Source organism: Nannospalax galili, unplaced genomic scaffold (assembly GCF_000622305.1).
Source record: "Nannospalax galili isolate Female #2095 unplaced genomic scaffold, S.galili_v1.0 scaffold64, whole genome shotgun sequence".
Lineage (NCBI taxonomy): Eukaryota > Metazoa > Chordata > Mammalia > Rodentia > Spalacidae > Nannospalax > Nannospalax galili.
The window spans coordinates 1,598,887-1,621,468 of record NW_008352316.1 but is presented as its reverse complement, the minus strand read 5'-3'; the positions used below and the strand labels follow the sequence as shown (position 1 = coordinate 1,621,468).

Below are 22,582 nucleotides of genomic sequence, written 5' to 3'. Positions count from 1 at the left end.
AGTATCATAAAACAAAAGTAACAGCAAAATACTAAATGCTTTCCCAATAAAGTTAGAAACAATAACAAATATTTTAAAATATATAAAATTTGAAGCTACACACTTATTGAAGGTTAAAAAGAACTTTACATATTTAAATACATTACATATTTGCATTTGTGATCAATTTACACATATCCACAGCCTGTGTATTGAAAATGAACAGTTAGAATATAGACATTCATTTCCCTATTTCATGGGAGCAGTTTGGGTGACAACTGAACTATTATTTCTTTTTGGATTTTTCAGTTATTTCTTATATTTAATTAATTTATTTTTTATTTTATATATGTATGAGTGTTTTGCCTGCATGTAAGTGCACCACTTGCATGCAAAGCATGCAGAGGCAGAAGTGGACATTGGATACCCTGGAACTACAGTTATGAACATTTGTTGACTGCTATGGGTGCTGGGAACTGAACATGGGTCCTCAGCAAAAGCAGCCATAGCCATTTCTCCAGGCCCTTTCCAGTATTCTTGGGACTATTCAGGTAAAGGAAGCAGCTATAGAAAGGTAATCTTCTCTCACCATTTCTCTCCTCCCTCAGCCCTGGCTTCTAATCCAGCCATTAGTGACAGATGGCTAACTAATTTTCCAGATTTAGCAAATAAAAATATGGAATGGATGCCCAAGTAAACTTTTAAAAACAATAATATAACAGTTTCTAGGTCCATCCATTTACCTTCAAATTTCATTATTTCATCTTTCTTTACTCTGAAGAGAACTCCATTGTGTAAATATTTTTCTTAACCACTCGTCAGTTGAGGGGCACTTAGGTTGCTTCCATCTCTTAGCTATTGTGAAAAGAGTAGCAACAAATATGGTTGTACAAGCGTCTCTACAATAGAATGAGTCCTTTGGGTATATGCCAAGGAGTCATATGGTAGGTTCATTTTTAGATTTTTAAGAGTTCTCCACACTGTTTTCCATAGGGTTGCATGTGTTTGCAATCCCAGCAGCAGTGAATGAGTGTTCCCCTTTTCCACATCCTTGCCATCATTTGGTATCTTTTGTTCTCTTGATTCTAGCCAGTCTGTGTGGGATAAGGTGATACCTTAGGGTGGTTTTAATTGCATTTCCCTAATTACTAACAATGTTGAACACTTTTTGAGATGCTTCTTAGCCATCTTTATTTCTTCCTTTGAGAACTCTCTTTACAGATCTTTTACCCATCTTTTCCTTGGGTCATTTGGTTTCTTGATTCTTTGTATTCTGGATGTTAAACCTCTGTCAGATGTGTCACTGGTGAAGATTTTTTCCCACTCTATGGATTTTCTCTTCACTTTTTTTATTGTTATACTAACTGAAGTAATACAGACTCAGAAAAATAAAAGATGTATGTTCTCCCTCATTTGTGGATCCTAGCACCAAATCCTTTTAAATTCCAAGTCCTTTTAAAGAGATGATAGCGTACAGCACTCTTCTACATGAAATGACTACAATCATCATGACTTCAGCAGTGCCTGATTGCTAAACATTGTTACAATTGAACTTGTTGTCAGTTATGCTCCTTCATTAAAGGAGAGGCAAATGGGGTCATTGGACTCTCATTGGAGTACCTAGCCACTCTTCTCAGCCAACTGTATGTAATTTGGCCCTAATCACACATGGTCTCTTGGATTTGGGGAGGACAAAAGTATACAATCTGGGGAAGGCTAGGAAGAGAAGGCTTGACTCATGCTAGGGAAAGGCTTTTCAGTTTGCATACCCTCAGGTCATTGATACACCTCAGCAACCCCCTCAGTTATCTTGGTAAATAAACTCAGTAAATTCATTGGTTCGCCAGTAAAACTTTAATGAAACATTGGCTTGACAGTAGAAACTTAAAAGGGAATAAGCATTGCTTAGCATTTCCAGGAAAAGAAATTTTACAACTGATGGAAAATTTATTTGTTAATGCTATTATGTCTCATAATTCTTTATTGAAAAAAGAAAATGAGAATGCAAAAGATGTTTAAGGATATGGGAATGGAGATATTTTCCAAAATAGAAAAAATGAGAAAGTCTAGGCAAGTGGTGAAGGTCTGTGTAGGTTTGTTATGATATATAAAGGATGAGATAAAAATAACATATACATAATCATAAAATTTCTGAGGTCATAGTTTAGTCAACTAGTTTAAGGAACAAAATGTATATCTACTCAAGGTTTATCTGAGAACATTTGGGCTTTTTAGCCAAGCTTTATCTACATAGCACATGGTAATTGAATGTACCAGACTGATAGAACTAATCTTATTGGATATTTAACAGCCATACTTTGAGACCTATACTAATCTCGTCAGAGGGACTTAAAGGACAGTTTTTGCCCCTTGCCCTCCAAGGTCAACTAAGTTCCAGGGTACTATGGAACATCTCTCAAAATGTCTTCTAATTGTGGTGAGTATTCTGTCCTCTTGTTCAGGGAAGATATGGAGAACACACCAGATAGACTTAAACCAGTGCCCAGTCTACAAAGTGGAGGGTCAACTCAGAGGAAACATTTCCTCCATGCTTCCAAGTGAAGCCAGCTGTGGTCGAGCAGAACCTTTGACTTATCTTCACATAGATGGAACTGGTAAGAAAAAGGAGCCAGGGGCTCCCCCAAAGCCCATGTGACCCCTGAGGAACAGATCCTCAAATGACCTTAAGTGTAAATATAAATTTATTTATTTGGGCCAACTGTATGGTCTTAAACACCCAAAAGGAAAATATGACCAAAGAGTAAAGTCGTCAGTATATTTCTTTAAAAGTTCTCAGACACTTCTCAGACATTAGGCTTAAATCCATATAAAAAGTTAAGTTCGACAATTATTTCTCGTTGATGATTTTGTTCTTAATCAGAAATTGCTGCTCAGATGTAAGACGTCAAATCTTGGTCTGCAATACTGTAGTGTCCACCTGTAGCTAAGGGAGACAACCAACTATTGTTCTAAAATGATGGATAAATTTGTTTTCTCCCCCTATCTAGAAGCCTTTGAGAGGGAACTGATACTGATTCTAACCACTCCAACAGCTATTAAAATGTCTGAAAGCAAATCCTGAATCCATCACTCCCAGCCTTGGCAGACAAAAGAAAAATGAGGAGGAACCCAATAGAGGGATGCTTTTGGAAGCTCTCATCAAGAAACTCCAATGGACTCTCATATGAACATTTGAAATTTTCCCCGTTCTGACTTTTCTCTAGCCCTGTCTAGAACTTGTAATGCTAATTACTCTTGCCTTTACTTTACCTTCACATCTCCTATTCACCAGTCAAGGACTGTCGTTTCCCCCTACAGATAAGAATTATGCAATTTGGGAGTCTTTCAGATAGACCCATTGAAAGGGTACCCCAATTGCCTCACCCTGCATCCCTGTTCAACATGGAAGAAGCCAGAGCAGTCTGCGTCTTGATTCCCTTTCAGCAATTTGGGTAACCTCTTCAGAGAAGGATGGTGTGATAAGAATAGGAGGTAGGAATTGCCTAGGTAGTTAAGATAAAAAGACCCCAAAGAAAAGTAGCCAGTTTCTTGGCTAAAAGTCAAAATGTCCTTGGTCCTCTTAGCAACACACTGTTCCATAGGCCAAAAATGGCAAAAGTATTTAGGAGCTCTTATCTAATCTCTAAAAGATTTTAGGGTTACCTCTTCAGAGGGGGAATGTTAAAGTAGCAAAAATCCCATAAAAAGAAGAAAGAGAAAGAGTACATGAAGTTATCAGAAAAAAGTGATGGGGAGATATGGGAGGAGTTGGAGTGGAGGGAGTGAGCTGGATTTGATCAAATCACCTTATATGCTTAAATGATTGTATGAAATTCTCAATAAATTATTTTTAAAAACAATAATAATAATTTCAGTTCTCATATTTCAAGACTTTACAGCCACCAGGAATTTTGCTGAATATCATCTCTCCATTATTTCTTCTTAGAATTCAGCAGGAATTACAAGGTAGCAATGATTATTATTATCCACCAGGAGTCCAGGAGCTAAGTCATTTGCTGAAGATCACAGCTTAAAATGGCAGGACCAAAATTCAAAGCCACACTCAGGTCTTTAGAACCAGAGTCTACCAGAAGTGCAATTAACAGGGCAAGTATAAAGCATCTAACTGCACCCAGCACTCTGCTGTGCTAAGGGTGTGTGGAACTCTGGGGAGCACACCTCAGGCCACCCTGCTTTTCTTTCCCCATATATAAAGTCCAGGAAAATGTGGTCTGCTACAAAGAAGATGGATAGCAGGATGGGGTGGACTATGAAGCAGATCACTTGCTGTACCAGCTCTTTCCTGAGAAGCAGAATGATTGGAATTACATATATTTAAGGTATAGAGGGTGACCATTTCAATATGCATACACACTTAATTGGTTACTAGTCAAGTTAATTAAATGTCTATCTTTTCACATAGGGGTGTGTGTGGTGAGAGCATGTAACAACCCACCCACCCTCCTTTTTTTAGCAAATTTCAGGAACAGGCTACAGTGCTAACAATAATCCCCACTTTGGTCACTGATCTCCAGAATATCTTCATCCTGCATAACTTGGTGCCCTTTGGCCAATATCTATCTCCCCACTTCCCTGAATTCGTATTTCAGACACTCAATGAACGCTTTAAGTGTACATATATCTTATGCTGTCATGCAACATTTGAGACATATTTATATTAAAGATTATTCATCATCAGGAACAAGTTAACTGGGCATCTGGTACTTTAACTGCTAACCCTAGGGATGACTCCAGGTTTTAAGGGTTTTTTTTCATTCCTTCCTCTGTGTTTTTTAAGACTGTTTCTATGAAGCCATAAGACAGAAGACTATCAGTAAGAAGTTGTCTTAAGTAACCTTCAGCTATCAATTCTGCTTACACAATGGTTCTGAATAGCTGGATCATTATTATTATTATTACATACAGATGTTTAAAAATACGGACAAGTTTGATTAAATTTGACTCATGTTAGTGCACAGACAGATCTGTGTAGTTAGTTATGACAAGTAGAACTGCATCAGAAGCATTTTCAGTCTGCCTGTTAATACCACCCCTAAGAACAGTAAGGGCCTCTTACAGCCCCTGCTGAATACAAAGTTAAGAGCGTGTCCTCAGGTGGCACTGGATGTTTATGTCTCTGCCATGAAATTTTAATGGCTTGAACTTCTCAGGGGTCCTCTTCAGAAATTTCAATAATCATTAATTTGGGGGGAAAAGTCTTCCTTGAATATAAACTAGCTCTGAAAATACATGCCATGAGAGTTAAGGGAAAGAACACAAGTTTCATTATGTTAGGACCTATATTCAAAATCAGGTTCACCACTTACTAGTTTAATTTTTTTCTCACTGCACGTTTGATAAGGTCTTTATTCAAATAGCCTGTCTCTATTTGTTCGTTATGGACTAGACAGACCTTAATAGGTTATACTGCAGGCTTTCTTCTTCTGTGGTAGGCTTCTTCGCTGCTGGTCTTTTCAGCTGCTGGTTTCTTGGTAGCTGTGGCATTTTTTCCCTGCTGGCTTCTTTTTCTTTTTTTCCCCCCTCAGCTTCTTGACATCCACAGGCAGCTTTGCTTTCTTCTTCTTCATAGGCTTCTTGCCTGTAGTCCCCTTCTCTGCCGCCCTCTTCTCTGCTGCCGGCTTTTCTGATTTGGCTGTCAGAGCTGCTGCTGCCGCTTCCGGTTTCTTCACTTGGAGTTTGTGATTTCTGGCCTGGCTTAGAATGGCACAGTCTTTGCATATGGGTTTAGCGTCAACGTGATTCTCAGGTTCTTCAGTTGATTCTTTTCAGCACTCTGCAATGAATCTTCTTGCTGCGGTGCTTGGTTGGTGCTCTTTGGATCTTTGGGCTTTTCAAGATTCTGCTAAGGTCTGTATTCACCATCTTGTGCATGGGAAGGTTATAGCTACTCTTGAGGAAAGCACCCTTACTCCAAGTCTCATACAACTCATCCAAGTTCCAGAAAGCACTTTCGGTCCAAATGCAGAAAGGTCCTACAAGCCCACCACGAGCAAGTTTCAAAATGTTCAGTTTGCTCACATTAAGCAGAGTAATACCAAGGATGTTTCTGAAGGTCTTGATGATACCATTGGCCTCACTACAGATGCAGGGTCCCCTGTGCTGGATCCTGGAGTCGGTTCTCATTTTGCCCTTGCCAGCTCTCATTTGCTGAGACCTTGTTGATGTTATTCCAGGCTTTAAGTTTCTTAAGAAGCAGAACAGCCTTCTTGGTCTTGTAACCTTCAACCTCGTCTTCTACCACCAAAGGAAGTTCAGGAGCTTCTACAATACAATGACCTTTAGACACCACCAAAGCTGATAAGGCAGAGGCAGCCAGGGCAGAGCAGATGGCATATCGCTTTTGGGTTGTGTTCACTCTGCGGTGCCAACGACACCAAGCTCTGGTAGGAGCAAGCAGGCGGCCTCCCTGACACATATTTCCAAAGGCACCTTGGCCTGAACCGTGGGTCCCACAACCTTGAACTTTGGGAATTCGAGCCACAGCTCTGCCAGTACCCCAAGGCTCAGTGCTGGTCTGAGAACCTGCTAATTCACTGCCGGGCATAGGGTTGTCTGCTGTTTTGCATAAGTTGTGAGAACAAATTTCACGATATCCGGTCAAATGGGAGCTTTGAACACAGTTGGCAAAATGACATTTTTGCCAGATGACTCCTCTTTTCAGAGTACACTGATATGAGGGGGCCATCACACCCTGTGGCAGGAGACCACTAGTATAATTTCTTAATAGTCAAGTTATTTTGCAAATTTTCAAAACCACAGGAAGATAGAATTAATGCACAAAAATTCCAATTACTCATCTAGAATCCCTGTATCCTCATCTTACTATACATGTGCATATCTCTCTCTCTCTCTCTCTCTCTCTCTCCCCCTCCATCTTTGTCTCTCTTGCCCAACCATTTGATTATAGACCACAGATATCAGGATGTCATCTCTGTATCAAAAAATTCTAGAAACCAATCACAACACTATTACTGCTAGAAAATCAACATGAATTCAATGACATAATTTAACATACAACACATATTCAAATTTCCCTAATTATCTTTAAAAATGTCCATTTTTAAGCCTTACCCTAGGCCCCTTCTGAATCAAAGTCTAGGCATTAAATTTGGCCTTTTCATTCTGTTTCATTATGCTTCCTCTCTCCAAGTGGTTTTCTTACTCTTCTGGTTTTTCCTACAACACTGAATTCTCTGAAGAGTCCAAACCAGCTGTCCTAGGGGATAGTACCATATTCTGGTTTCTTCAGATTTTTTTAAAAAAATATATTTTATTTATTATTTTTATTTTATGTGTATGAGTGTATTGCCTGCCTGTGTGAGTGCATCCATGTCGTGCAATGCTGCAGAGATCAGAAGAGGGCTTCTGATTCCCTTGGAACTGGAGTTAAGGACGATTCGTTGCCGCCATGAGGGTGCTAGGAATCGAACCTGGGTCCTCTGCAAGAGCAGTGAGTGCTCTTAACCGCTGAGCTATCTCTCCAGCCCCTTCTTCAGATTTTTAATGAAAGTTTTCCAATGTGAGCAGTGCTGTAGTGATGTCCTGCATCACCTATGGCATGTCCTGCATCACCTGAGGTTCAGCATGTTGGATGTCAGCTTGCTGCCTACAACTGGCATCTCACTATGAAGACACAATCTCCCTTTGGTAATTAGTATGTATCTGTGGGGTGATCTGAAACCCTGACTTAATCATTCATTAGCAATTCAAGCTTGAGTTATAGTGCATATTACAAGTGATGGTTCAAGAGTCTGCCATCCCTTCTGCAGTCCTTAGCTGTCGTTCCTGTGGAAACATGTTTTTTTCTCCCTCCATTTTTCCTCATATCACCATAAATGCATGGTTTTTAACCCACTGTGTTATTGCCATTGTGCTGAAATTGTCTCAGAATTGATCAGCAGTTGGAATCTCATGCTTCTCCGTGGGTCCTTTTGACACAGCCACATTAATCTTTGAGTATTTTCTTGCTTTCTGGCATAAGATGTTCCAAGCTCACCTTTTACTTGAACTTTCCTGGCCTCAGACTGGAATCTTCCATTTCTCCCAGGAAATCATTTCTTTTTGGAAGGAAATGATTCCTAGAAATAAAGGTCTGTGTGTAATTACTCCTGGCATGGTACATCTAGGCCTGGCTAGTCAGGAGTTTATGCCTGCAATCAACCCTCAACACTGTAGGATTCTTTCTCATCCGCCCCTGGTAAAATCAGTTGCAGTTCTCAACAAAACTAAAATGTTTAAGCCTTAATTCTGTCCTCACAAATATGCAAAATAGTTTCCGAATTTTAAGACTATTATAAGCCTAGAAAATAAAACTGCAAAATTATCTGTAGTAACCTTATATACTGTAAAAAAGTGTATAGTTTAGAGTATGTATAAAAGCCTTGTCAATTCTTTTTGGTACTGGCAGCTTGCTAGGTTTGTATGCTGATAAAATATTATTTGTTTCTGCTTGTATTCTACTGAAGTGCTTGATTTTTCCATACTTTTTCTTTGGTTCTGTTTCTTGAATATACAAAAACTGATGTTTCAATGGTCAAAATTATACAAATGTAGAAAAATCTATATGTTATTCATAAATAAACCATACAGATTAGTGGAGTCTTGTTCGTGCTTGTCTCCACTTTACTTTTTTCTTGCACAGAAAACAGCATTCTATATTCATTGTTTCTTTCTTTTTAATGCTAACAGTATATCTCAGAAATGACTCTGCATCAATTCGACATTAGTCTCATTCTTTTTGTAGCTATTTCACACTCCATTATCAGCCAAGTCTTTTGTAGACTAGTATTTAGGTTGCTACCATGGATTGGTATCACAAATAAAGCCATGGTGAATAAACTTGTCCATGTATTATTTTGAATTTGCAGATTTATAAAATAAGACCATATTCCTAGAAGTAAATTTCTGGATTATGAAGCAAATACCTATATTGTTTTGTTAAATGCTTCTGAATTATCATTTCTAAGGGTCATAGCATTTTTCATTCATGGAAGTAATGGACAGGAGTTTCATTTTCCTAGTGCTTAGCCAATTGAGTATGCTGTGAAATTGCCAAACTTACACACATAAAATAATTCATCTCACAATATTTTAAGTTAAGAAATATAATCATGAGTAACTCATTGAGTCACTCTGAGTCTTAGTTTCCTACTTCAGATAAAAATGTCCACCTTCAAACTTTGTTTTGATGACCAAATACATGCCACATAAGGCATCTGTTTTAGTTTCCTTTCTATTACTGTGACAAATACCATGACCCAGAGCAGCTTAGGAGAGGAAAGGATTTATTTCACTTATACTTCCAGATCACAGCCCATCACTGAGGGAAGTCAGGGCAGAATTCAAGCAGTTAACTTGAAGGTAGGCCTGCTTGCTGTTCTACACAGCATTACCTCTAACTGGAGAACTCGTAGCCAAAGAAGTAGAACAGAAACCATGGAAGAATGCTGCTTGCTAGCTGGCTTTCTTACACAGCCCAGGACCACTTGCCTAGGAATGCTGCCTCCCACAAAGAGCTGGGCCCTCCTGCATCAGTTCATAATCATCTAGTCCCTTACAGACATGCCCACAGGCCAATCAGATCTAGGAAGCTCCTCAATTGAGGTTTCCCTCTCAGATGACTCTAGGTTGGGTGCAGTTGAAAATTAAAAAATTAAAACTAACTAGGACAGCATCTAATTGGATATCCTCTTGCCTCAGTCTCATGAGTGCTGGGATTACTAGTGTGTACCATTACACTTGGTATGTGTGTGTGTGTGTGTGTGTGTGTGTGTGTGTGTGTGTGTGTGTGCTGATGTAATACTCTTTCTGGAAGAAAAATGTACCCTATCAGGCATAGAGAGTCGACAGCTGAAAATCTTAGCCAGAACATGGATTAGGCTGGGGACTACCTTGTAGTATTAAGCTGTGGAAGCAGCATTCACAGACTTCCATGATTGTACAACTGCACAATCACTTGTCAATTAAGGTCATTTTCATAGGAAAAAAAATAAGTCTTGGGGTCAGAGAAGTGGAACAGGTTGTCCAGTTTAGGTTTGGGTGATTGAATGACAGTAGAAAATGGAAAAATAAAGTTTTTCAAATGCATTTTAAAAATGGTTACAGACATCTTATCACTGAATCATTCATCCTATTATTCGAGGTGTAAGATGTTTGTTGGCAGAGGCAAGAAGCCAGTGTTCACAGTATGAAGAACCACACCATGGGGAGGTAAGAGTTACTTGAAGAATAGTCTAGCTTAGAGGCACAATGAACAAACAACATGACAAGCATTCCTACAAAGCAATACATCAAGCACAAACTAACACACAGCTTGCTTTACGGAGACATTATTTATCTGCTGATCTCAACTCTGGACATAGCCTTAAATCCTTGAATATGTGAAACAGCTTCTGAACAGTGAAATAACAAGTTAGAAAATTTATAACTATTAGAATCATCTTACTTGTCACAACTCTGAATATCCTAAAGATCTTGGTTTTTATTCTTAGGAGACAAGGTTCTGAGCAGAGGATAAATATAAACTAATTTTCATTCAAAACTTTACTTTGTCACCATGTTGAGAACAGACTTGTAAGGAGGAGACATGGATAGAAGGAAAGACACCAACCAGAGGCTAGAGACTGTTGCAGTCACACAGGCAAAGAGACCCAGGCAAGAGATAATAGAGGTATGTACTCAATGGAAGGAGTGGAATCAGCAAGAATTGGTCAGATTCTGATACATGCTTGAAGCAGAGACAACGGGGTTTACTGCTAGAACAGGATGGGGGAAGGGAAGGGTGAACACACAGCCTTTCTTGCTAGACAACAAATGTGATTTTTCTAAAAACTGAAATGGGAAAGATGTTGGAATCAGCAGTTCGGACAGAAAGGCTTGTGCTTTTTAATGGTGGTACATTGGCATCAAGCAGTTATATTCAGTAGACTTGATTATAAATGATTATAAAAGGCAGGACAAGTAGGCAACATACATCATTACAGAAAACATGCCTTTAAAAATTAGGAACAATATATTCTAAAATGAAATGGAGATCATTTTTAAAGGTTGAAAACTCATTCAATTTTATGTCTTACAGGGCTTATACTGAGTTCAATATTGTATAACTATACTAATTCAACTGTGAACCTGGAAACTTATAGCCACTTGTGAAAGAGATGTACTCTTGCTCTGGAGTGTGTTACTGAATATGTTAAATCTGTAATGAAATGATTCTTCTAATCATGTAGTTATTAAAAAAAATTTTAATTAGTTTGGGTGGCTAACATTGACATTTCAAGAAATAAACTTAAGGCTTTCAATTTTTTTCTTACATAGAACAGTCATTCACCTGAAAAGAAAGAAAAATTAAACACTATGTTTCATCAGGAGCTAAGGGCACATATAAGGAATACTTAGATTTAATTAGGTGAGCTTAGGGTAAGTTTTCAAGAGTAGTTGAGATCTAATCCAAAAGAAATATTTGTCAGGAGGAAGGAAGCAAAACAGAACTGCAGGGTCTTGGCAGGAACATTAGAAATGACAGATTCTCACACCTCCTTCCCACAAGGAGTCAAAGGGGCAGTCAGTTACCCCTCCCACCCAATCAGTCAACCTTAGCTGCAGGTAGGGGAGGCACTAAAGACATATAAGTCAAGAATGCCAGGAGGCATCTCTCACCATTTTTCTGCGGCTGTTGGGAAGTCACAGTCTATATTTCCAGTGCAGCCATAAATGGGGGGCACCTACTCCTCTGTAAATAAACCCCCATTCTATGCTCTATTTTAAAAAATTGAAAAACTGATGCTTTTAAAACAAAGGAAAGAAAGCCTTAAGCACAGAAGGAACCCTATAAGGATGGAAGAAAGCCCTTCCAGAAGCCATATGGTTGTTAAATGAGAACCCCAGTGCCAGAGGTGGGTTGCCTCCCTATGAGCTGTTGGCCAGAGGGTCCCTAGAGTTCCCCCAAACAATAAAGGGCATGGCCAATAAAGTTCGTTGTACACTAGAACTGGACAGTAAAACCCTATTGCTGAAGACACTGCATGATGTGAGCACTGGAGAGGGAGAAATCAAGCTTGTACTAAGCTGGAAACTCCCTGTCAGTGGATGGGTGGCTTTCATGGTGCCAGAAGGTGACATGCAGATGGCTGGGGAAGAACCATCCCCTATAATTCTGTGCAAAAATGGACCCCTTTTGCTACACTATTGACATGCCAAACAAGATGGTCCTGCTGGTACAATAGTGGCGCATCTAGTGTATGTAAAACCCTCAAATTTTTGATTGGCTATAATGCCCACTCCTAGAAGTGGAACACACATCTGGTACTGTAGACCAGGCCAAGCCCCTGTGGCAAGGGAGAATATAGGACCCAGTGGGGAAGCCACTGCAATTGTTTTGTTAGATGAATGTGATGCACCTGCTAACATACCATCCAAGCATTTGTGTTTATGCTCATAGTTTAAGTTACTATGGAAGCCACTGTTTAGATGTTCTTGCTTCTTGCTGTTTGTGTTTTTATAGTAGATGGAATCCCACTGAAATAGGCCAACAGCGCATGGAAAGCAGATGATTAGGAGACCCAAAAGTTCAGTGTCTTGCCTCAATGAAAGGAAGATCATCCCACACCTATCACCCCCTCCAAGGCTCAAGGACTTTTGCAGAAGAGGTTGACAGAAAGAATGTAAGAGCTGGAGGAAGGGGTAGAGTTTTAACTGGTAGTGTCCTCCAACCACTATGCCAGCAAGCCATAGTCACACCTCCTTCCAAAGCTCATGAAAGAGTCGATGGGGGAGTCAGTTACCCCTCCCACCCAATCAGTCTGCCTTAGCTGCATGTAGGGAAGGGCTAATGATATATAAGCTGAGAACATCATGAGGCACCTCTCTTGCCATTTTATGTGGCTGTTGGGAAGTCACAGGATCTATATTTGAGTGTGGACCTTCCAGCACAGTCATAAATGAGAGAAGGGACTTACTCTTTGGTAAATAAACCCCAACCTATGCTCTGTTAGCAAGCCCAATAAACTCATTAGGATTTAAAAAAAAAAAAAAAAAAACAGAGGGAACCATATTAGTCCAGCAACCTACTGACAAATTATACATACATTATCTCTACATTAGTCCATGTATATAGCTAAAGGCTACATAACAAGAAACAGTGCCAGACAGGAGATACCTTCCTTTATTTATGGAAAAATGTATTAAAACCTGCCTCTCTTTGGAATAATAAAATTTTTTTTTAAAAAGGAATGACAGACTCTCCCTCATGGAGATTTCAGTAAATCTCCTTCGATACCAAGTCTCTTGAATCAGAGGGTGGGCAAGACCGTGGATCTGAGGGAGGCTCTGAGAGAGAAGCCAAGATGAGTTGGACTCAGTGAGAAAAAGAGTTTCACAGAGGCACCAGCAGTTGAGGCCCCTGGACTCAATGGGCAAGTGTCCACTCCCTCTCCAGGGAAGTTAACCAGATTGCATCCAAGGCACTTTTATGCTCCAGTTAAAATTCTGTAATTCTAAATCCAACTTTCCCTTCCAGGCCAAGAAGGGGTCATTCAGAAAGTATTAGCCAACTGTTCATCACCTCCAACAAGGACCGGATATGAGGAGAAATAGGGAATGGGTTAATCCTAATGGAAGTTATTGGTTGTTATTAAATCCCAGAATGAGGTCTGTGAACAATCTGCCACCAGATTAATCTTCTTAAGAACCACATTGATTGTGTTACTGGCCTTTGCCAAACTCCCATGGTTTTTGTGACTCCCAAGTCCAGTCTCACCTACTCTGACCTCTGCAGTCTGGGCCCAAGGTGAGTGGGCAGAATCACTGGAGGTCCTCTTGTCCAATCAGCCTTGGCTGTCCATCAGTCTTCAAGTATTTGGCCAAATGACCTGTTTGTTTACTTGTGTAGCAAATGTGCTACACAGCAAATTTGTGCACCACTGTCATGGTGGTTACAGTTTTATCATCTCTACACATTCACTGATGATCTAGGGTGTTCTCATACCTCAGCATCTTTGTGCATCTGAACAGCTCTAAATAAATGAATGAGAATTCTCTTTATCTTTTTTAATATTTTATTTATTATTTTTATTTTATGTGTATGAGTATACTGCCAGCATGTATGTGAGTGCACCTGTGCTGTGCAATGCCATGGCGGTCAGAAGAGGGCTTCGGATTCCCCTGGAACTGGAGTTAAGGATGGTTCGTAGCCACCATGTGGGTGCTGGGAATCGAACCCAGGTCCTCTGCAAAAGCAGTCAGTGCTCTTAACCGCTGATCCATCGCTCCAGTCCCCTCTTTATCTTTAAAAAATTTTTTTAAATTTATTTTATGTGATGAATGTTTTACCTAAGTGTATATAAATGCACCACCTGCATGCCAGAAGTGCACCCAGAGGCCAGAAGAGGACATCAGATCCCTTGAAACTCCATTTATTGACAGTTAACAGCTGCCATGTGGGTGTTGAGAACTAAACACAGGTCTTCAGGAAATACTCTTAATCACTGAGCCATCTTTACAACCTTTTCTCTATATACCTTTAGAAACAGGATGGCTTCTTATAAGTTTGGAATAATATAAAGTCCTGTTTATGAGGAAGGGGAAAGATTAAAAATTTTACACTTAGTTACTGTTCATCAGCTTTGCATTTGATATGCATGATTCCTACTTGGATCCAAGGGTTTGTGGTGTGATGTATGCAAGTTAACACCGACTTTGTTGGAGTGCGTTCTCATTCACAGTACCGAAAAAGTCAACATCTTCAGAAGTACAAAAGGACTTTTTTTTCATGCTGTGAAGAAATAATCACTACCAAAATGCTATATTTACAATAGAGCCTACAAATGAAGATCATATTTATTTTTAAGTCAGATGAAATTAGTAATTGAGAGTGAAAAGGAAAAGAAAAGGTGAGGAAGAAAGGGATGAGGAGGGACAGAGAACAGGATCCTTCCAGTAAGATGGGAGGACTCAACACCAGGTGACAAATGACATTGCAGATCTACCACTTTTCAAACCATAATTTGAAATATGAATGTATCCCTCAAACTTTAAGAACCAATTGGTTAAAATTTGAAAAACAGCTCTTATTTACTCTGAAAAGTGATGATGCAAGAGAGAGATGAAGACCTAAGTATTTACTAATGGTCACAAGGCTGTGCATCATTAGTGAACAAAAGATAGCCACATAGAATTTAAATCTGTCCCATCAGCAAAATGGTCCTGTTTATTGATTGTAGTAATATATGCCTCTGACTGCTTGCAGTAACACATATTAAGTTAAATTCCATTTGCTGCTATTTCAGATCCCTACAACCAAAAGATTTATAGTCTCTACCCACCAGAACATTTGTGTTTGGATGTTTTATGGATCACTGTGGCCACTGGGTTTATGTTTCATTCATAATAATTCACTCAAGATGAATGGTCATTTGTTAAAATCATCTTGTCAGAGAAAAACCCCAGCAATATTAATGACCAGACTCAATGCAGAGGAAAACAATGCCAGTCTAAATTCTTCTCTTTGTCATCTGATAGGATAATACCAGAACTGTTTGGTGACCACATTTATTAGTTCTGGGCCGTAGGCAATGTGTTCGTCTCACATGAGTAGTGACATTAAGTAATGCATACAAAGAAGTAAATACAATGCTTGTATCCAAGTACCTCAGTGTCAGATCACCCCCTTAGTATCAGCCTTTCTCTCAAGCACATTCCCATGGCACCTGGGAATCTGCCCAGTATGTAGTACTGACTGCCTCAGTTCCCAGTAATTTAGCGATTCTAGGGAAAGATTGGAGCCAGTCCAACATCCAGAAATGTTCTGCTGGGTTGGAGTCTGATGAAAACTAGGTCAAGATATGTTTTCCCAATGAAGAAAAGGAGAAGAAATGATGGACAGAAATTCTAACCAAGCTACAGTTGGTAAGATGAGAACAGAAAAACTGTCTTTGGAAAGAGGAAAGAAGCCCCTAAGAAGGAGGATGATGTTTGCAGGAAAGCCAGGAAATATAAGCTATGCAACAGCTAGGCCAATGCAAGTCAAATTATATATTTTCTAATTAATGTTAATTCTGTAATGAGGTAAAAGAAAAAAAACATTCCTAGGAAGTTATGAGTGTATCTCTCCATTTAGATATTTTAATTGTATATGATTTTAGATTACCATATAGACAAATAATGGTGTTTTGGGAAGAACCAAATTAGAAGGTTCCTATGTTCTCTCCAATTAAAGCACACTATTTATTGTGTTGAAAGTCCCTGATCTATAATATTGAATCGTTATTCTTTCAACCCAACCTGTCACTTTGACCTGTTGAACCTGGATTTGTAACTGAATACCAAACTTAGGGTATATCTGCCCAGTACTGAAGTGCTCAGTATTCTAGATGACTGTGCCTAAGATCTGACCCCATCTACTTAGGAAGACTCCTACAGATGCCCTGTGAATCTCTTCCCACCTAACACTTTAGTTAATACAATGAATGTCTTTTGCACGGTAAGAGCATTTTTTTCTCATAGTACAAAAACATACATACACACAAAAACCTGGTTCTGTTTCTCCTAATTAAAGTATAAGGTATATATTCTATCACATCCTGTGACCCAGCAGAGACAAAATGAATTGTAGATGAGATGGAATGAGAAATACTGAAAGATGAAAATGAAGATATCAAGTTGTAAATAAGGATATGGATCCAATTTTGAATGCAAGAAATCTAGCCAGGTGACAGAGCACTTCCTCCAAAGGCTGGGCTAGCCCACACTGGGGTGTCATTAGGACAAATAGAAAATCAGGAGGGAGGCACCTGCATATGACATTCCATTTCTTACTGAATACAAGAGCTCTAAATGCACACAGAAGAGTGGAAATAGTTTCTAAAACTGGGTGGTGAGTGTCAGTGTATGTAATAAACCAGTGATTCTCAGGACATGATCTCCTATCATTAGAAGCATCACTGTGGAAACTTCTCAGAAAGGCAAATTCTCAGAACTGGAGATGGAGTCCATCCACCTGTGTGTTAGCAAAGCCTCCAGATCACTCTGGTCACACTGAGGTTGGAGAGTCACGACAACGGCATGGTCCCAGTACTGTATGTTGTTTTAAAGTGTCACAGTGGTGACAGGCAGTCCTGACAGGGATATTGGCAGAGAGCAACTATGGGAAGAGGTCTGTCTGATTTGGCTACAATGAAAAGATTCAGGGTACCCTGCAGAGTGGGGTATTGTGTGGTGTAGGTAATGGCTGAATTGGAACAAATAAGTGAGTGAAATAGAAAGATTGGGTTAAGAAATGAAATCTCAGATTTCAGGCACAGGGCATGAGAGGGAGACTTACTAAAACCTGGAGTACTGAGTTTGTTACTGGGCACAGAGGTCTATATACCCCACACCTTAATTTCCCTGTATTTCAAAAGAAATTATGAGACAGGAATTGTTCAAAAAATGATTTCCTTTACCAAAACCTAGAGGGAAAGACTCCCAGCTTCTCTCTGGCTTTCTTACTCAGTGTTACAATTTTATAGTGGAAAAAAAAAGTCAGGAAATGCATGTGTGTAAATTTAATTGTAAGATAAGCTGCCAGGTGTGGAATCTCTTTCTGACAGGCAAGTCCCTCCTTTCGCTGGAGCCAGGGTTTCATGTTTTCTCCCCCAGTCTGGAATGTGTGGGTAAACTTTAATTCTTTGGAGTTCATTGTTTTGGAGTTCTTATTTCAGACTGGCAGCTACAGCAAGGCTGAAAGGGTATTGAGATGCCTAATCTCCCTTCTTCCCTCTTTTCTTCCCCCACTCAAGGTAAGTCACAGGCAAAGTGCAGGTGAGGGCCCTGTGGTCTTATAGCAGCCAAACTGGACAAGGTAGGGCAAGCTGTCCATTGAATAAAACTCTGTGTAGCAAATCTCTCCTCCTTTTTCTATTCCAGACTTGAGAAAATGGGCATGATGGTTAATCTTGATCATCAGTTTGACAGGACTTAGAATCATCTAGAAGACACAACCCTGGGCATATCTGTGAGGGCATTTCCAGAGAAATTTTACTGAGGAAGGAAGGCCTTCTCTGGATATAGAGGTATCATTCCTTGGGCTTGGGCTCCAGACCGAGTAAAAAGGAAAAAGTAGATAAGCAAGCTGACTGACTGCATTCACTTTCACTCATTTTCATTCATTCATTTCATTTCATATGCTCCTTCATTTCTCTTCATTCACCTTCCTGGCTGTAGACCCAGTTGACCAGCCATACCATGTCTCACTCTTCTGCCACCATGTCTTTTCCATCATGATGAGCTATACTCTCACACTGTGAGCCAAAATAAACAGTTTATCACTTGAACTTCTTCTTGTCAAGCATTTGGTCACAGCAAACAAGAAAAGTAACTAATACAATGGGCAATATTACTTGTTGAAATCTAATATATCATTTCAACCATATAAAGCATAGTTTTTAAGTGCATAGAATAACAATGTTCCAACAATCAAGGGCACAAATTTTTACAAAGTCTCCAATTCTTCAGATTTAACCTAAATTAATCCAGATGTTTTTCTCAGGTTTTGAGTTTTCTTGTGTTGTTCTTCTCCTTTGTGTTCCCTCTTTCATCCTAGAAAATCCTTAAAGCGCCTGGAGCTTAAGTATGCTGATCTAAAGCTCCCTGCCAAGACATTAGTACTAATGGCCAGGCTGAAGAGTCACTACACCAAGATCACATGCTCAAGCCTTCCCATGGAGCTGACAGTGGGTGCTGAGATGGAAAAGTGCAGGAAGCCTGAATTCAAACTTCCTAAACTGCTTTGGAATTTAATCCAAATGCCCATGCAGACAGTTCACCATTTCAACACATGAAGGTTTATGGAAACTGCTCAAAGAAGGTACTATTCCCTGCTAGAGAGTTATATAGCACACCCTGGAAATTTTTGTGTTGCAGTGCTACCATTTGCAAAAGTGTAGAAATGAAATGATATTTCTTCACAGAGATGTCTAAGATCCCCAAGATCTACTAAAAGACAAGTTGTGTCATTACACTGTGTTTAAATTATACAACCAAGGCACTCATTTTAGGATTTTTCCCTTTTGAGCAGCAGTAAAACATCCCAGAAAATATATCGTATGAAGTTAGAGAGGCCAGAGGAAATGGAACCTTCCCAAAATGAAAGTTTTGGCTTTATAGAAAAAGAAAATATTCTGAATACAAATGTCATGTTAGTGAGTGGTTAGACAGAATGGCACTCCTGAAACAGTGGCCATACCCATCTAGAACCTGAGCATTGGGCTGCATGGAACAAGGAATGAAGACTGTTGATAAATAGGCTCTACAAAGAGAAATTAATGTAGATTATCTAGGTGGGCCCAGTATAGTCTCAAGAATTCTTAAAAGGGGAAGAATTGGATTGGAGGCTTATGTGAGCCAATGAGCAGAAGGACTGCCTGACATTGCTAGCTCTGAAGGTGTGCTGTACCATTTACCAACTAAAAAGCAGACAGCTGCTAGAAGCCGTGGAAAGGAGAAATCATCCTCCTGTCTCAGCCTCCTGAGTGCTGGGGTCAAACAGGCATGCACCCCACACCAGCCTTATACTCTGCCTGCTATTCTAATAAGAAATGACTGGAAAAATGATTACTGCTAAAGTAGGAGAGGTTGAGGATGAGGATGTACCAACATGGAGCTTTCCAGAGAAAGGAATGTGCCAGGAGAACTGTCTTTCATTGACGCTACTAGCCCTTCGTTGCTGCAAACGTCCCAAAGTCCCAACAACTGACATTACTGCAGAATGAGTAAGTAAATGGCTGAACACAGTGGCTCCTTGCTGCTTATGTTCAACCACTATAGCTCACACAGCCCAGTAGCTCTGTGTGGTCTAACACACCCTAACTGGCATTCCTTCACCTATGTTCTTCCTGCCATGGAAAGCAATTAAAGTTGCTTTGGGGAAAAACCTAAAATATTCCTTTAGTGAAGCAAGATGGCTCAGTAGGTAAAGGTACTTGGGGCCAAGCTTGAGAACCTGAGTTTGATCCCTGGGATTCACATGATGGAAGGAGAAATTTGACTCCTGCAAGTTGCCCTCTGATCTCCACATGCATATCATGACCCAACACACTCACCACACAAAGACACAAACACACACACACACACACACACACATACACACCACAAACAATAAATAAACATAATTAAAATAATTGCTTTGACAAATAGTTTATACTAATGATGCTAGAAAGTATATATAATATATACACATTAATATCATATATCTAAAGTATATTATAAGACAAATATCCTCATCCTCATGAATAGAAAGAATATATAGCCCTTTAGAGTTAAACAGCTAAAACACACGGACATTGCTAAAGAATAATAAATGACAGAAAAAATTAAACAAATGAACGATAGTGAACAGCATGAAAAGGTGATTCAGTGATCTGTGTGCATCACCCCAAATCATTCCCTCTTCTCTCACTAACTGCTCTTCATTTAATCTTCTATTTGTACAATTTCCATGCTCTGGATGTTGACTCATGTGCCTCAAGTTTCTCCACTTGAGGTGGAGGCAAGAGGCTCAGAAAGTGCAAGATTATCCTCTGGTACCTTGAGGTCAGTCCTGGATACATGCAAACCTGCTCCCTCAAAATATAAACAACAAAAAAAGAGCAAGTTATTCACAGAATGTGCTTATAGTTATGTGGTATAATCATCATAACACTTAGATCAGTTAAGGTCACTTAATCATCCAACCAACGTGGAACACATTCTTGGGGGAAAGTTCATTCTTTTCTTTTTATTTTTTCCTTTCCTGAAAGTTATAACCAAGTTTGAAGTTATACACTTCTTATTTTCTATTTCCCATGATACAGGATATTACCCATGGAGTAAACACAATCCAGTCTGTTTATTTCCTAAAACCATGAGAAAAATGTGAACTGCTTGCAGAGTCACACCCAGGAGACAAGGCTCATGCTGAGCTCCCTGACACTGTGGATGTGTATGGTCACTTTTCTCAGGCGTCTGCTTCTCCTGAGTGGCTTGGGAAGTCTGTGCCCTGCAGAGAACCAGCCTTCTGTCCAAGGTCAACACAGTGGGGAAGACTAAGCTCACTAGATTGTATGACAGTGTCTTACATGTGAACCAAGACAACACACTCTGCCTCTAGCTGGACCTGATTTTGATATTCTAAATATAATTTACTAAATGACTCCAAACCTAATCAAAAGTGCAAATGTTTTTCTCCTACTCCCCAAGCTTCCTTTGTTTACAGCTATGACCTCAGTTCTTGCAGAGAGTTTTATTAAGCTTGATTAGAGTGAAGTTTATAAATGAAATGGCAGACCATCCAGGGTTTGGGAACAACTGCCACTAAGAGGAGAGAACTTGACAGAGACTTGAAAGAGTGGGTAGCTTTGCTCTGTGGGAGAAGAGTAGTGAAGAGGGGCCTGCTGAGGGAAAATGGAAAAGAAGGAGACAACAGGAGAGACCAGTGTGCAGTCTGGTGAGTACAAAAACGCAACCCAGGGTGAGCCTGGAAATCAGCAGCTCCAGTTGTCACAGCTCTTTGGGCTTGACGTTCATGCCTTTTCTCACCACCAGGCACTCTTCTTGATCAGGTGGTTTCTGCCAGCCATATCCATAGAAAAATTCAGAGTAAAGTCCCATCCACTTAGCTTCTTGTAAAGTTGTAACAGTTCTAGAACTTATTTTAGGGATCATTTATTAGTCACTAATTCCCTGTAATGCTAAAGCCCTTAATCCATTTTTTAGACAAGGTTTCTTATATTCTAGACTGACTTCAAACTTACTGTGTAGCTAAGGATGACCTTGAACTTCTGATCTTCCTGTGTCTACTTCCCAAGTGCCAGCTTACAGGCATGTACCACCAGGCCATGTTTTTGTGGTTTGGGGGATAGACCTCAAAACTCTTATTTGTGCTAGGCAAGCACTCTACCAACTAAGCCACATCCCCAGTCCCAAAGTTTCTTTTTAAGTTTTAAAATTTTTGATAAAATGAAAGCAAGGGGGTCTAGCAGATACTATTTCAGTGTAAAAGTTACTTTGGCCTGAAGGCATTTTGAAAATGGGCTTTTTCTCTGGACTGACTCCCTTATCTGTCAGAACTCACCTGTCAAAACTCCTTCCCTCTGGGAATTTAACCTAGGAAGATTGATTCTTATTGCCAATGATCTAAACAGACATTGTCACAAAACTATCCTGTCTCCCATATATTCTCCTAAGGGCTCATTTATCTTTCCTAGAAGTCATTTGTCTTCCCTTAAGTGCTTTCTTTCCTCCCCTTAAAATGATATCTAAACACCAAATTCTATGACCTTGACACCTTTCTGTGAACTCATTCATCTCATAATTAAATTTTGTCCCTTTTCTTGCTAACTTACCTTTTGTTAGTTTTATTTTCAGGACCCCAATCAGTAAATCCAAGAGAGTACAAGGAAAGTTCCTCCTCTTGAATAGAGGGCATTCAGGATGAGCTTTTCAGACAGCCTCCCACCCACGATCCACTCTCAAGACCAGTGCATTTGCCTTCTGCTTTTTGTTCAGTACAGGCCCTTGCCTCCTTGTTAAAAGTGCTTCCATGTCTGCTTGTCAGCTTTTACTTAGGAAA

At 39.7% G+C, this 22,582-nt stretch overlaps 1 pseudogene; it reads right to left on the bottom strand.

Annotated features, from left to right (window-relative positions):
* Positions 1 to 5,382: 5,382 nt before the first annotated feature.
* Positions 5,383 to 22,582, bottom strand: part of LOC103746964 — a 22,397-nt pseudogene continuing 5,197 nt past the window's right edge.